The sequence below is a fragment of the Topomyia yanbarensis genome, chromosome 2 (assembly GCF_030247195.1).
Source record: "Topomyia yanbarensis strain Yona2022 chromosome 2, ASM3024719v1, whole genome shotgun sequence".
Classification (NCBI taxonomy): Eukaryota; Metazoa; Arthropoda; class Insecta; order Diptera; family Culicidae; genus Topomyia; species Topomyia yanbarensis.
Window position 1 is genome coordinate 317,043,798 of NC_080671.1, and position 15,312 is coordinate 317,059,109.

The 15,312-nt window shown below is 38.3% G+C and overlaps 2 protein-coding genes across 4 annotated transcripts in view; both read left to right on the forward strand.

The window, feature by feature from the left end:
* LOC131683688 (ras-like GTP-binding protein RhoL) overlaps nucleotides 1-15,312 on the forward strand; it is a 233,275-nt gene that overhangs the window by 166,389 nt on the left and 51,574 nt on the right. The window lies entirely within an intron of this gene.
* Nucleotides 1-15,312, forward strand: part of LOC131683684 (protein CREBRF homolog) — a 77,607-nt gene that overhangs the window by 22,722 nt on the left and 39,573 nt on the right. The window contains exon 1 of one of the 3 annotated variants that reach the window (XM_058965890.1): nucleotides 10,289-11,271. The exons of the other annotated variants lie outside the window; for them this stretch is intronic. The gene's annotated coding sequence lies outside the window, so the exon portion shown is untranslated. Of the gene's footprint in view, nucleotides 1-10,288; nucleotides 11,272-15,312 lie in introns of those variants that run through there. 3 annotated transcript variants of the gene reach the window in all.

Sequence of the window (15,312 nt, forward strand, 5' to 3'; positions counted from 1 at the left end):
ATTCGTTCAAAAATCTTTAAAATCGTGATCGACCATCTTCGATTCCGACGAAAGCTTTCACATTTTTTAAATAGCGTAGAAGTTTTGGTGTTGGGCTGTGGATTGGGACAGTAGTCTAACTAACACAAGAGGGTTTATCCTGCAGAAAACTCTAGCGAAGTTAGGTGTACGATTACGCAATGAAGGTATTGGCCAACGGAACCCTGCTGCAGTTTTCAACGAAGAGTTTTTCGTTGAGGAATTTCGGCCGGACAACGGGACCGAGAACGAGGATGCGATCTAACGAGAATGATTTGACCGTTTCTGACACCACAATGCCGTGAAAACTGGAGTCACGCAATAGAGTCCAGCTTACTGATGGAACGCGACGCTCAGTACGCTGCACGCTGCTTGCCTCAGAGCCAGAAGGCGGGCTCAGAGAACAGTATCGGAATCAGATAGTGAGGAGCGCAGGACAGCCTTTCGGGAAGCTAGAACGGCTTCCAAACGGTAAATCAAGCTTAGCAAGTAACATTACCTCCTGGAATTGTGTCGAGAGGTAGACGCCAAACACTGGAGCTACGCGTACCTAATCTTAATAGCGAAAGTGAAGGGGCAACGCCAGCAGAAATGCGCCCGGGTAAGCTGAAGATAATCGTTGAGCGTTTCTTGTCGAAGCACGATTCAGCCACCCGACCACCGCCACAGTGTTTCCAAATAGGCAAAAACGTGATCGAAATTGTTTTGACCACGAAAAAACGATTTTCGAGCTATAGTGTCTTCAGCAAAGTTTTCTATGAATTATTCCCCATCTTATTAAAGTATAAGTTAGGTGATTAATCCCCTTAAAACTGAGAAGCAAATTTTTGTTTGGTCATTTATGAACTGTCACTTTCAGTGACTGTGTCACCCGGCCCGGCCAGAAGATTTTTTGCATCCTCCGATAACGCAGTATTGTTCTTCGGCGGAAATCCTCTGATTTATGAATTTAGGGGATCAGATGTCTCCAACAATCGCTGTACTAGATCTGTGTTGGTTTCTACCCTGGAGAACTTTCGAGTATGATCCTCTTTGTAATTTCGTATGCCTTCGATCATGGTTTCTTCTGACAATTTGTCAATAGGAATTAGTAAAGACGAAATCACTTTGGCCCCATGAATTACGATTTTGTATAATGACGCCGGCAACCATACAGGTCAACGACAATTTGCGCAGTTTTAAATGCATATTCATTGAATTTTTTACGGTCGAATTCACATCATGAAAATAATAAATTGTGTTGTTAATATTAACACAAGGAGTAAAAGCATATCTTTATCAGAGGTTAATGTTTCAAGGATTATTTTAAGTTTGGAATAGTCGGTCTTTTGAAATGAACTGATTTATTGGGAAAAATAACAAACTTAAGTTACCCATGAAAAAGCTCGTGGTTGCCACCAAGGCTTAGTGTTCTAACTATGTATTGTTTCATTCCTTTTTCCAACAGCAAAAAAAAAAATGGTAAGCTGTTAACCCTTCCCATTCCCCTCCTTCCTCTCACCCAAGTAACAACATGCTTCATATTTCTTCTTTTTACCCTTAAATGTGTGATGTAATTTTTGAATAGCCTTATAAAAGAGTTTTATAGTCGTTTTTTGAATATATATTTTTACATGCAAGAGGCAGCATGCGACAAACGGATATCCCTGAATTCGATAAGGTTTGCTTTAAGGATTAGAATTAAAATGACTTTGTCTCACGGTGTCTTTTTTTAACAACTTTATGCAAAAAAATTCAGCATCTCTGAAACTTCAGGATATGAAAGAATGGGCTTTCCCCTTTCATTTGAAACCAAAATCAAAATAATCCGTCGGGGGATCTAGAGCAACTTTTTTTTTTAAGTATTTTTTCGTGAAAACATAGATTTTACAATGGAACTAGTTCATATTACTGCCCCTAGATGGTGCTATAGACATTCGAACAACAATAGAAGTGAGAATCTGATAGATTAATTAATTGTCTACAACTTTGTTACCAACTAAAAACCGATTTGAAATTATCCCGAAAAGTAGTTTAATATTTTAACGAATTCTAAGTCTAAGTTAGTTTCACAGAAGACCTAATGGTTTGTTAATTCACAAGCACTTTTTTTATTTGCCAAATAGTTGTGTTTAGTTCAATAGTGAATTCAGCGGAATTTGAGAGCTTGGAAAGTCATCTTTTAGCTGAAAATTATAATTCCCTGATACAGGGCACCATTCATATTTTTGGGATGAGAAGTTTTAGATAAGTGTTGACCAAACTAGTATGATATTAATATTCTTTTTCATGATGGTAAGTGATTCCTCCCGCAGAAACAGCCTTTTCAATTATGTATGCCTTCTTTTTCATTTTTTCGATTGTTCTCAGGGATGACTGATAACTATTCTTACATGAATCTCCTACTCTGTTAGCATCTTCGTATAAAATTGACTTGTCCTGAACTTCAACCTTTATATTTAACAAACTCAATGAAACTTTTAACGCACCATTGCAATATTTCGCGGATTTCATTGCAACGCTTGGTTAAAAACGCTGATTATTTTCAAAATTAACTCAATGTGACAAACAGTGAACAAAAAACTTTGATTTTTTGGATCAAGATAATTTTTTTTTGGGATATATTCGAGGACTTCTATGTATATAAGGTTATTGTTGTACACAAATCATATTTTGTTTTCAAATGTAATACATATCGCATAATCTAGGATCAATTTAGTAACGATATCTCGCATAATTGATAGGAAATGACCGTAAATCCCAACTGCCACAATATGCTTAGCGGAGAAAATTTGAATAAATCATTTCACACTAACCACTAATTTGGACAGTTACTACTGTGGTTTGCATTAAATTAGAAACGGTGTGTCCCAACATTTCGTCTTGAACGGAATTATAATAGCTGACTTAGGCGATCATAACCTAAATTATACGACGTTTGGTCCTTTCTAAAACACCCGTGTAACAAAACATAAATGTAAGTAAACCCTTGTAACCTAGCAATACCTTCCGATTAATGGTAGTCCCTTCGAACCTATCGGGAAAGATTACAAACCAAAAGCACAAATAGTTTTCTGACTCTGTCAAACATCCTAATTTTCAGAGGTGCAATTAGAATTGTCAACGTAATGAATCCCGTTTAATATTTTCATGCCACTAAACCCAATTATTTTTTTTGGTAATATAATAAGTGCGAGAAAACATATTTCCAAACCACTAGGCCTCGTGTGAAACTATCTTAGATATAACTTTGTTAAAATCTTAAACAACTTTTCCGGATGATTTCAGATCAATTTTTAGTGGTCAACAAACTTGTAGACAATTAAATTTTCTATCAAATTATCACTTTTAGTGTTGTTCGAATGTATAAAGCACCATCTAGGGACAGAAATATGAATTATCTCCAGTAGTAAAACTTATATTGTTACGAAAAAAAACTTCAAAAAAAAGTTGCTCTGGACCCCCCGACGGATTATTTTGATCTTAGTTTCAAATGAAATGGGAAAGCCCATTCTTTCATATTCCGAAGTTTCAGAGATGCTGAATTTTTTTGCATAAAATTGTTCTAATAAATACACCGTGTCTGCCGAAATTTGCGGATTGAAATGTTATTTCATACCAAAATGTTGCTTTTTTGGGACTAAAACTTTCGATAACTCCACAGATACAAGAGATAGAAATAAACTTGCATAACAAAAATTGTGTATTTTCTTATGCCGGCAAAATCTTAGAACATTTCGAAATTCTAAAAAATCACCCAGAAAAGTTATTTTGAAAAAAGTGAATTTCATGGGTGTACCATAGAAAACTCCACAAATGTTTATTAAAACCAAAAGATAGATACATAGTCTCTTCAGCAAAGTTATTTCCCATTATATCCCCTACAACTTTGCTGAACACATTTTTTTTATTATTTTCATAAATTACCAAACAAAAATTTGCTTCTCAGCTTTAGGGGGATTAATCTCCAAACTAATACTTTAGTAAGATGGAAAATAATTCAATTTTTTCAGAAAATGCCTAATATCTCCGAGAATACTCGCGATAAGAAAAATTATGCGATAATGAAATTTATGTATTTATGTATTGAGGAATATACGAAGCCCGTAGGAATGATAATCAAAAGATATTTAAAAAAATATTTGTGGGGGCCTTCCAAATATAACGAGTTTTAACTTCTCAAGCATATTAAGAAGAGACTTCGTGTGTTCTGCAAAAATATTCGTAAAAGTAATCTATAACTTTTTTAAAGACGTTAGCTCATTTCTTTTACCAAGCAAAAAAATTGTTGAAAAATATCACTTATAGCAGGATTAATAATGAAAACCATAGCAGCAAATGATAAAACTTTCCATTTTTGATGGGTAGTCGGAAAACACCATTGACTTAAATTCAGCTGTTTCCACGTTAACAACCAATCACCGGTTGAAACACATCATTTTTCACCAATTGTCAAATTACTTTGAAAATAAAGGAGATAGACCATTGCTGTAATTTAGAAAGTTTTCCATTTTGATAATTCAAACCTTATTACGGAACATACCGAACATATTTCAAAATATAAATGAATTGGCTTTGAAGAGATGATCCGCAAACAACCTGCAATAATGTTGAAGACAGAGTTCCCAGCAACATCGCCAATTTTGTACCTGTGTACAAAATGTGCACGCGTTCAACCTCAAACATGCTTCGTCTCGGTGTACAAGTTTGCCTCGAACATCGAACGCAAGCGAACGATGTACAAACTCTAGTTCAAACATTCGTGTACGTACACCGGGTGTGTACACGAGAAGGATTCGCACAAGGCAAAAAGAGTCAGCGCTAATGATGATGAGAGTGGGAAAGAGAAAACTGGTACCTCGAACCTGTGTATACGCACACTGTGTACGTACATGGGGTTTGGTAGTGTAGGAGTACCTGTGGACGTGCTTAGGTACGAAATAGCTTGTTTGAGTTCGTACATGAGGTGTGGGTTTATTATGAGCACAGGACCAGAGCGAACATTGTTTACAATGTTCATTTGGGAAGACTGGTTGAAGATATTGAAGATAATAACTTTGTGTCTTCAGCAAAGTTGTTGGCAAAAACTTGTTTTACAACTTTGCCGAAGACATAATTTTAATATATATATATATATATATATATATATATATATATATATATATATATATATATATATATATATATATATATATATATATATATATATATATATATATATATATATATACTTGCAAGTTGGTAAATATATCTCACTTTTAGAGCGATTAATCATTAAAATAACAGGATCATATCAACGAGCTTGTAGTGTCGAAAAAGACGTCATTGATCCAAATTTAATGATTTAATTTTCGAAATGGGGAATGTGTTATTGCCAATGTTATGGAAGCCACCCGACGATTCGGCCTCGTAAAGGCCTATATTTTTGTTGAATACACTCCTGGAACTCCTGGGAAAAATCGTCCTTAAGAGGCTGACGCAATGCATGGAGGACGAGCGCGTACTGTCCAGGATACAGTTCGGATTCCGCAAAGGAGCATCGACAGTGGATGTAATTCAGACAGTGTTCGAGAAGACGTCTAAACAGAAGCGAAGAGGAGATCAATACTGCGCTGAGGTTACGATAGATGCATTTAATAGCGTCAGAGAGGGAGCCATCGAAGCGCTACAAATAATGAGGGTCTCCGACTATCTATGCTAGATCCTGAAGAGCCACTTTCAGAGCAAAGTGCTGCTGTACGAGACGAACGAAGGGCAGAAGTCAATGCGAGTCACAGCGGGCGTTCCTCAGGGCTTCAACTCTTTGGAACGGGATGTACGATGGCGTCTTGACACTGCAGCTGCCCGGGCAAGTGACAATCCTGGGTATCGCGGACGACGTGTCACTAACGGCGACTGAAAGAAATGGAGGTGTCGGTGACGGAGACAATAGACGCGATCGAGAACTGGATGAGTGGAGTTAAGCTGCAGATAACGCACCACAAGATGGAGGTGTTGTTGGTCAGCAACTGCAAAGCGGTTCAGCGAATGCAGATCGACGTCGGAGGGAACGTGATTGCATCGAAGCGTGAATTGAAGCAAAAAGAGGTGATAATCGACGACCGGTTGAGCTTCAACAACCACGTCGACTAAGCCTGCGAGAAATCGGCGAAGGCAACGAGCGAAATAGTGAGAGCATGCCAGAATTCAGCGGTCCGAGAAGCAGCACAAGATGTCTGCTAACTAGTGTTACGTCATCGATACAGCGATATGAGGTTCCTGTTTGGGGTGTGGCACTGAAAACCGTGAAAGTGTAGCCGCGAAAAACTGAACAGGACGTTCTGGCTGCCGGCCGTACGAGTCGCGAGCGCGAACAGAACAATCGTCGGAGGTAGTATGCGTTATCGCTGGAATGATCCCCATCTGTATCTTCCTGGCGGAGGATATCAAGTGCTACAATCAGAGAAGCACCAGAAACGTGAGGAAGATGGTGGGAATCGATTCGATGGCGAGGTGGCAGCAGGAATAGAACGGTACGGAGAAAGGAAGTTGGACCTACGGACTCATCCCAAACCTGTCAATGTGGGTCACGGAAAGGTGAACGTCCACCTGATACAGCTTCTGTCGGACCACGACTGCTTCAGGAAGTATCTTTATCGGTTCGGGTACGCAACGTCACTGTGGTGCCCGGAATGTGAAAATGTCGAGGAGGTACCGAAGCATGTGGCCTTCGAATGGGCAAGGCTCGAAGCGCCATGCAGGGAGATGTTTGAAGCGGAAGGACCGGGCATCAACTAGGATAATGTGGTCTACAATGTGACAAGCGACGTAAACACGTGGAACGCGGCCAACAGAGTGGAGACGTATATCATGACAGCCTTACAGCGGAAATTGCGTGATGAACAACGAGCAACGGTTTCGGGAGATCACCGAACTGGGACACCACCAGTTGAGGATCATCGGGGTACCAGTGAACCGAACGCTGTGCTTCGCCAGGATCGTCGAACAGACCTTGGCACTTGGCTGGTTGGCTCGGTCTCGGGAGGACTTCTCTCGCCGAGAAATACTCCGTCGGTGTAGGCTAGGTCCATTTTCTGGGACTAGACCGAGTAATTCGCGGACAAGTAGGAACTCAACGAGGAAGTGGTGTTAAATGGCACGAAAGGTCCTAAAGAAGTTGCAGTGCTAAATGGCACCGGATAGGGAGCCATACGGCTTAAGAAGTTGTGGTGCTGAATAGTACATGGAAGTCGAAGGGCTCAGTAAATTAGACACGCTGTAGTTTGCCGCCCAGATTATCCTCGTAGGGGTCGAAAACTAGTAGAGTGTCGAGCAGTGGTGCTGTAACCCTACTGAAGGAACTAACTACTAAGTAGTTGGATTAGAGTAGATGCTATGCACATTATTTTGTTTTTGTTCAGACTTTCTGATAATAAAATATAATCCATTAGTAAGCTTTTGGCATATTTATTTCATTAAACTTTAATACCATAACCATACGCTCGCACCTTACGATTAACTCTACTCATTAGGTTCTGTACAACATCTGGCTGCAGCTTCTTCTGTACGGAAACCCACATGTCTCAAGTTTGACCCATTGGAATGCTTCCGTAGTGCCTGCTTTATGATTGCCTAGTATTGTTCGATTGATCTAAGTTCCGGTGCGTTGAGAGGCTTCATGCCCCTTGGGTATGAAACTGACCTCATTGGCTTCGTACCACTCCATGGCAACATGTGAATAGTGGCACGTAGCTAGATCTGGCCAAAATATCATAGGGCCCTCGAGTTGCTTCAGCAGATGCTTCTGTGACACTCCTTGAGGTAGATCTCCCCGTTTGCAGCCTCGGTAGTCACGAACAGCGCATTCTCTTCGCCACATGAGCTGATCGCTTGCCAAATCATGTATTTATTGGCAAACTTTGAAAGTTTCTGTTTTCTTACTTCCTTCGGTACATTAAACTTGTGCGGTGAAGCCTCGGAAGTCCGCCTTGACGTAAGTATCATCATCCATGATGAGACAATGAGACTTCATCAACATCTGAGTGTGCAGTTTCCGGGCCCGTGACTTTCCCGCCTTATTTTGTCCTTCGTTACGATTTGGAGCCTTCGGTACTTTTTACGTACGCAGTTCCCCGGTCTTTGGCTCTATGAACGATAGACTTGGGCAGATGCAATTTTTTGGCCACATCCCTGACCGAAGCATTGGAATTCCGATTTTGTTTTCCGATATTCCGATGAGAGAGCTGAGAATTTTTCAGGTGCTTGCGCAAAAACAATTCTCGACGTTGCTTTTAGGGTGGCGCCATTTTTTCAAAAATCTGACTGCGATAAAATACAGTCGAAACTACTTCTACCCAAATTTTCGAGAGAAAATACCCAACGGGCTATTTTCTACAGTATTTTTCCGTGATGAAATTTGGTGTGGGACACCCTTTAGTCCTTAGAATTTCATGGAACTCCATTAAGGACATTATACATGCGAGCCACAACATAGCTCCTACGCCACACACACCCCTCTCCCCTGCCTAACCATGTATCTGACATGAGCAAATATAAAAATACGTTTTTCAACACACCAACCTTGCAGGTGTGCCACGAAACTGCTACTTAAGGAAGCTAGAATATTTTCCTATACAATCAATCCGAGTTTTTGACGGAATGCCATCAGTAGCTCCTTTTTCGTGCGAAAATATCACCCCTCTTCACTTGGGGTTTCTTTTCGAAACACTCTTCTTCTCGTTTTCATTGCACTTATTCAAATGCACTTTTCACACACCACTGCAAAAACACTCGCGAAACTTTAATCGTTTACTAACAAAACTTCAAATTTTTGCCAATGTGTAGATGACTAAAGAAAAATGTTCATTTGTGCGTTTGAATTTTCACTTCAGATTTCAGTTTTTCCTAATGTAAACAAGCGAGTCGGTGCCTAGCAACGTGGCTTCCACATATCTTCACCTTAAGGAAATCTACTGTACTCCTGAGATCTCTTTTGAACTTTAGGAACGTTTGTCGAACTTCAGATATACGACGTTCATAAAAAGCCCACCTAATTCAGGAAATACGTAACTCATACAAATTTCGGTTAAGACTTATTGCATAATCGAAAGCCAACTTTGCAAACTTTCAAGAAATCCTGCATACTTCAATTGAACGAAATTAAGAAAATATTTTTTACTATGCTTTATTATTCCCTGACCAGAAAATACGATTGGGTATAAACCATTGTTTATCTCTTAGTTTTGCGCAAATATGTGGATATATTTAACATTATATACGCACGCAGAAAAAAGATCATTGCAAACAAAAATCTGTGTTATTAAATCCGGTCATTTTTTGCTTATTACTTGAAACGACGAAATTATGGGTTTGAAAATATTTATTCATTAAAATAACTATACATTTGAATACATTTAATTCATTTTTATAAATGTTTTTTTAGAATTGAATAAATTAATTTAATGCCTCCCGACTAATAAAATAATTTATTGGATTCTATCCGGTGTGATTTTTAATTTCAATACTTTGTTTTAAGTTCAATAAATTTGACATTGATAAAGGGATCAATAATAGTATAGCTTGAAACAATAAATAAATATTAATGCCTCCCGACTAATAAAAACATTTATTGGATCTTATCCGTATTTTTTATACTTACAAATCTTTTTTTGAGTGAATAACATTACCAGAGACTCGATTAATACGAAGGATAAAAACATTTTAAAATTTCATTTTGGGTTACCATCGAGGTATGCGTGTGTGCCTATTTTTGAATGAAAAATGCTAACGCGAGCATCCAAACCGTCACTAGTTTGATAAAGTCCTAGAAGAAACTCGAGATCACCAAACACGCTTTCTTAATGAGTTTGTTTACATGTTTCCAATGTGCTTTTCATTTTCATCTCTGTCGATGTAGGCAGAGGATAAGGTTCCATCGTTCGGTGTGATCGTGGGCTTTTTTTTGGTATGGTGTGAAATCCACTCTCCAAAGCCTGCTAGATCGTTTCGTTCGGAATCCTTTAAGCATGTGCTCATTTTGATTATGTTTTTTTGATTGAGTGTATTGAGGTTCTGAACCAGTTGTTGTTAATCGAAGTGGACGGGCTGAAACGATGTACGCAATCTTGTGAGTATAACAACACTGATAAAGTCCTGCTAACCAGACACACAACATTCATCAGTGTGGAAAGTGTATGGTAGAATGAATGAATGAATGAATGAAATAATCGCTGAAAGCTGTATACCCTCACATGAATCGTCACTGTTCAGTGCTAGGTGTGAGCGTGTGGTTTGTCGCGAAGCTTCGCGATCGGTTCGGGTCAGTCGTGTTCAGACGTTGATAAACAAAAGTCGAGTTTTCTGGGAAAGTTGATTTGAACCGTTTGCTGAATCATAACAGTTTGTTAGTGCTATTCTGCTGTGCTTGGCTATCAGAAGGAAAGTTGTTTTTAAGGATCTGAATAATCGAGTGCTTTCGACATTTTTCACTAGGTGGATCACTGTTGATCGAATCGGTGGCACGTGTTTATTGGTTCTATGAAACAGTCGTGTTATTGACAGTATGTAATGATTTCAGTAGGAATCAACTTAGCTGCTCGAAGTTTTTTTTCCACAGTTTCTCGTTTGATTCACACCAGTCAGGTTTGTACGATTTTGAATCAAATATGATTAGCGCGTGAGTGCTGACTCGGCAAAGGAGCACAAAGGAAGAAACAAGGTACTAGTGGTGGTGAACGAGCTGAACGGACAGCAATGGCTGCCACAGTTGAAGCATTCAGGCGTTGAATGGTCTCATGTGTGCTAATTTGTGCCACTGATAAGCAACGGTCAGTTTATCTTATCAGCAAGCGAGATTGGATGTGAAGGTGTGCGAAAAAAATCCAACTCGTCGCGATGTGATTAATTTGTTGTTGTTGTTGTTGAAATATTTACGAAGCACGGTCATGTGAAAAGAAAGAACGCAGTGAAACGATCGCGCTAGAACTAGACGAGATTTTTCAAAAATAGATTACAAAGTAAATGCGGAAATAGAGTGACCCATTGCGAAAAGTTGAAACTCGTGGAAAAAATAACAAGTGAATGAACATATACCTACTACCAGTGAAGAAACACTTTTAGTATATAGACAGAGGCGGAATAAAAACATCAACAGAGTCGACTACAGCAATACTGAGAGGTAGACGAAGGTGGAAGAATAACACAATACGAGGAAACCTCATCCCCATTAGTTAGACCAGATAGACAAACAACCACGCTTGTTTGTGTGCTGGTCTTCAAACGCCGCGGCAAGTGGATGTAAGTAACTCCGCGGGAATTCCTACCGCCACTAATTTGATCTATTCAGAACGAGGGTGAATGAGTGGAAACTATAGAACAAATATGACCAGTCAATTGATAACTTCACGACTGCAGCAGAGGAGTTAACAAACTTTTCCAAGGTCGGCCGAATATTTATATCGGAGAGGTTCGAGGGCATCGTTCAACGCTCACAGCCGATATTTTTGGCGGAACGGGGTTTTTATTCAAATCGCTCCAATCAATGGTGACCATTTCGTAGTGTTTAGTAAGGCTTCGACTGGAATTTGACATAATTTATCCACATCTTTTTGGTTCTCTGAATTCATTAAAACCGGAATTTTCGTGTGAAAATTTTTAGCACATAATGATGCTAACGAGCATTAGTAAGTCATAGGCTTTTGTGAAATTTGGAGTACGGAGCGAAGCGCATAGAAAACGAAGGATACCGATTGCTAGAAATGAACAGGTTAGGTGAACAAGTTCATTGCGAAAATGGGTAGATGTGGTCATGTCATAAAATGGAGAATGCAAAACGCATCCGTATATTCATACATATGGTGCAATTGTACAACTTAAGACAAGATTTGCTAGCGCTCTACAATCTGCTAATAGGACTTTTAAGCGACATACACTTTGCAGTGACGCTACCTGGTTCAGCCTTGGATTTTTTGGGACTCAACGACCCAATTATGTATACAAAAGATCCATCCATACTCCCGATGATGCAATTTGTAGCTGGAATTGCTAAAACAACGGTATAGGTTCAATAGATCACAAAACGAATTTGCGGGATCAGCCAGAGTAATCAGTAGGTACTGTAAAGACAAACTCACGATGATAGGCACCATCACTGATAGCAGTGGGCTGACCCATTTCGATAATCTTTTCTTTGCCGACAGTGTTCCGCGTATTTTGCTTATCATTCGTCGTTCAGTTTTTCCCAGCTGTTTGAAAAGAATATAAACATAGATAAGACCGTCTGAAGAGTTGGTACTCAAAGCAGTGAATGGTGGCTGAGAGGATGCATGTGTAACTTTTCGTGTTCGTCATACAAAATACAAATGGCGCAAATTTAGTTGACTACTTGACCAGTAAACTGAGGAAGTGCGCATTAGGTGGTGTCATTGACTTCGATCGATTTTTGATCCGATAAAAGGTAAAAGAAATGCAAGGGTTTGTATTTCTTGGGAAAAGGTACGTGGAATAAGCGCAATGAATGAAAATACAATAACCAATGCTGGAAAACATCTAGTAGTAGTCGAAACCACAGGAACACATGGTCCACATATGCGTCAGAAATTCCCTGCTTCGACCGGTCAAACGTTCAAAATGAGTTTCTCTGGCAACGTTGTTTCAGAAAGCCATGCGTTCATGCATTGTTGGCGTTTCGTTTCACTGAATCGTACGTTGCCTTGAAATACTCGCAACAGAAATATACAGGATTTGTGGGGAGAAAAGCATCTGTTCCGTCGATGATTGTGTTTCTTCAAATCCGCTTTTGGTATTCGTCCGCAAATGATTCTGCTTACGATCACAATTTGCTAAAAAACACGAAAGAGTACCTAATATTCGGTATTGGGGATCATTACATCCACTATATTGAATTAGACACGTAAAGTAATTTAGGGGTTACATATGCTACAGAAGCTTGAAACCTTCATCCTTCCGTCTAACCAAAATATTAAAAATTTATTGTACCCGTTTTTCATTATATGATTGTGCATATTATAGAGAACGTCTCATAAAAAAATTCAATTTTCATTTAATCAACGAAAGACGCTGCTTTTTTATACCTCAACTGAAAATAATACGATGCGACTTTTCGCAAAAGTCGATTGCCGAGATAAACGCGCTGAAAGTTGAACGCGCTACTTTGTGCGGACTATTCAAATTTCAATCAAAACATGTCATGTATTTTCGATCCCGCTGATTTCTTAAGACGGCACGAAACTACTTGAAGCTTGAAACAAGTGTCCGGAAACACTACGATAGGCTCGCGGTACCGCAATTTCAATTCTAGTGCCTCAGATAGTCACAAAAATGTGAGATAGCGGGGCGGGCATAGCGTAGTTGGTAAATCGATTGCCTTGTACGCAGCTCGTCTGGGTTCGATTCCCAACCCCGCATATAGTGCTAGACAGATTTTTCCAAAAGAGATTTCTCTAACCCAAAAAGAGGCGAATGACCCTAAGGTTATAACCAAAATTTAAAAAAATCTATTGAAAATATGTATTTAAAACATATTTAATACATTTATTTTCGAGTTTTGGGCCTAACATAACATATGTTATGGGGTTAAAATATAAAAAAGGAATTATAATACAAACGGTGCTTCTATATTAAAAGCTTCAATATCCTATACATTAAAACCATTTATATTCGAATTATAGTATAGCTTAATCTTTAAATAAATATGGAAAATGGGTATTTCAGGACATTTTTCCAAAAAAAATATTCTAGTGTACATAGCAATACTAAAAAAATGCATTGTAATCTCAGAATACGAGAAGTTGGAATTTTATGACATTCGCTCCAAACATCGACATTTTAACCGAGGTCCGGGAGCCGATTGTCATATACCATTCGACTCAGTTCGTCGAAATCGGAAAATGTCTATGTGTATGTATGTGTGTATGTGGCAATTAGCATCACGTGTTTCCAAGAGATGGGTGAACCGGTTTACACAAACTTTGTCTCAAATGAAAGGTATAACCTTCCCATCGGTTGTTATTGAATTTTTTTGTTGATTGGAATTCTAGTTTGGAAGTTACGGGTTGAACAATGTGATAAGTGTTATATTTTTGTCCTGCATGAAATGTATAATATATAATATATAATATATAATATATAATATATAATATATAATATATAATATATAATATATAATATATAATATATAATATATAATATATAATATATAATATATAATATATAATATATAATATATAATATATAATATATAATATATAATATATAATATATAATATATAGTATAAGGAACCACCATTGGGGCCAAGGAGCCTGTTGGTGTAAATAAATAAATATCAAAATAAATAAATATCAAAAATGCAAATCAATAAAAAATACTATTGGTAACCCTATTGGATAGTGCATCTCGTTGAATCAATAACAACATTCAAATCACCAATAAATTAGCATCTGGTGTATTATTGGTTTCTACTTTCTTATCACGCGTATCATTTTTTTATTATTTGAACAATTTTGTTGTCCGTTTAATTACCAACCATTAAATACAGTGTCAAGTAAATAATTTTCAACTCCGCATAATGTATTGCACGTCACGTGAAGCGCCACCCAATTAATCCACCCCTGTATCTACTTTGTTGTTCGGACAGGTAAGTGTTTTTCTACTGGCGCTGTTAGGATTCGAAAACAAGCCAAACGAGGCGCGTGTTATTTTCATTGTAATGTGAAAAATGACGCCGAAATTTCTCCCAACTGAGTCACACGGTTAGAAGCAGGATAAAGTTTTCCGATGCTACATACACTGTGTTAGAGTAGTGTCGAATGCTTGCGCGTGCTGCTATGTTGATACGTTTGAAATCCGATCGGTACACAACAAATGGACGTTCTGGTGACGTATCCAAAGTTCGGGTGAATATTGTTAAACTGTAGAAGATTTGATGTGTGGAATAACTAAAGCACTCTAGTTAGAGTGTGGCCATGAGGAAGAAGAAGACACATGACGTATCCAAACGAGCATGAAATTTGACGTATTTCTATTGTGCATAAGTAAAATTTCATGCTCGTTTGGATACGTCATGTGTCTTCTTCTTCCTTATGGCCACACTCTAACTAGAGTGCAATATTTCAATATTAGAGCAACATTTTCCGAAATGTTCATTGCGAAATGTTACAGAACCAATTTTTTTGAAACTGTGCACAGTTCTTCTTCCCATTTCCCAGGTAACTAGGCGAGTTCTTTAAAAAAATATAATTATGATTTTATTCACAATAACAACAGCCACGGTTATTTTAACGAAATTTTGGATTCGAATTTCAAAATATGTACCACGA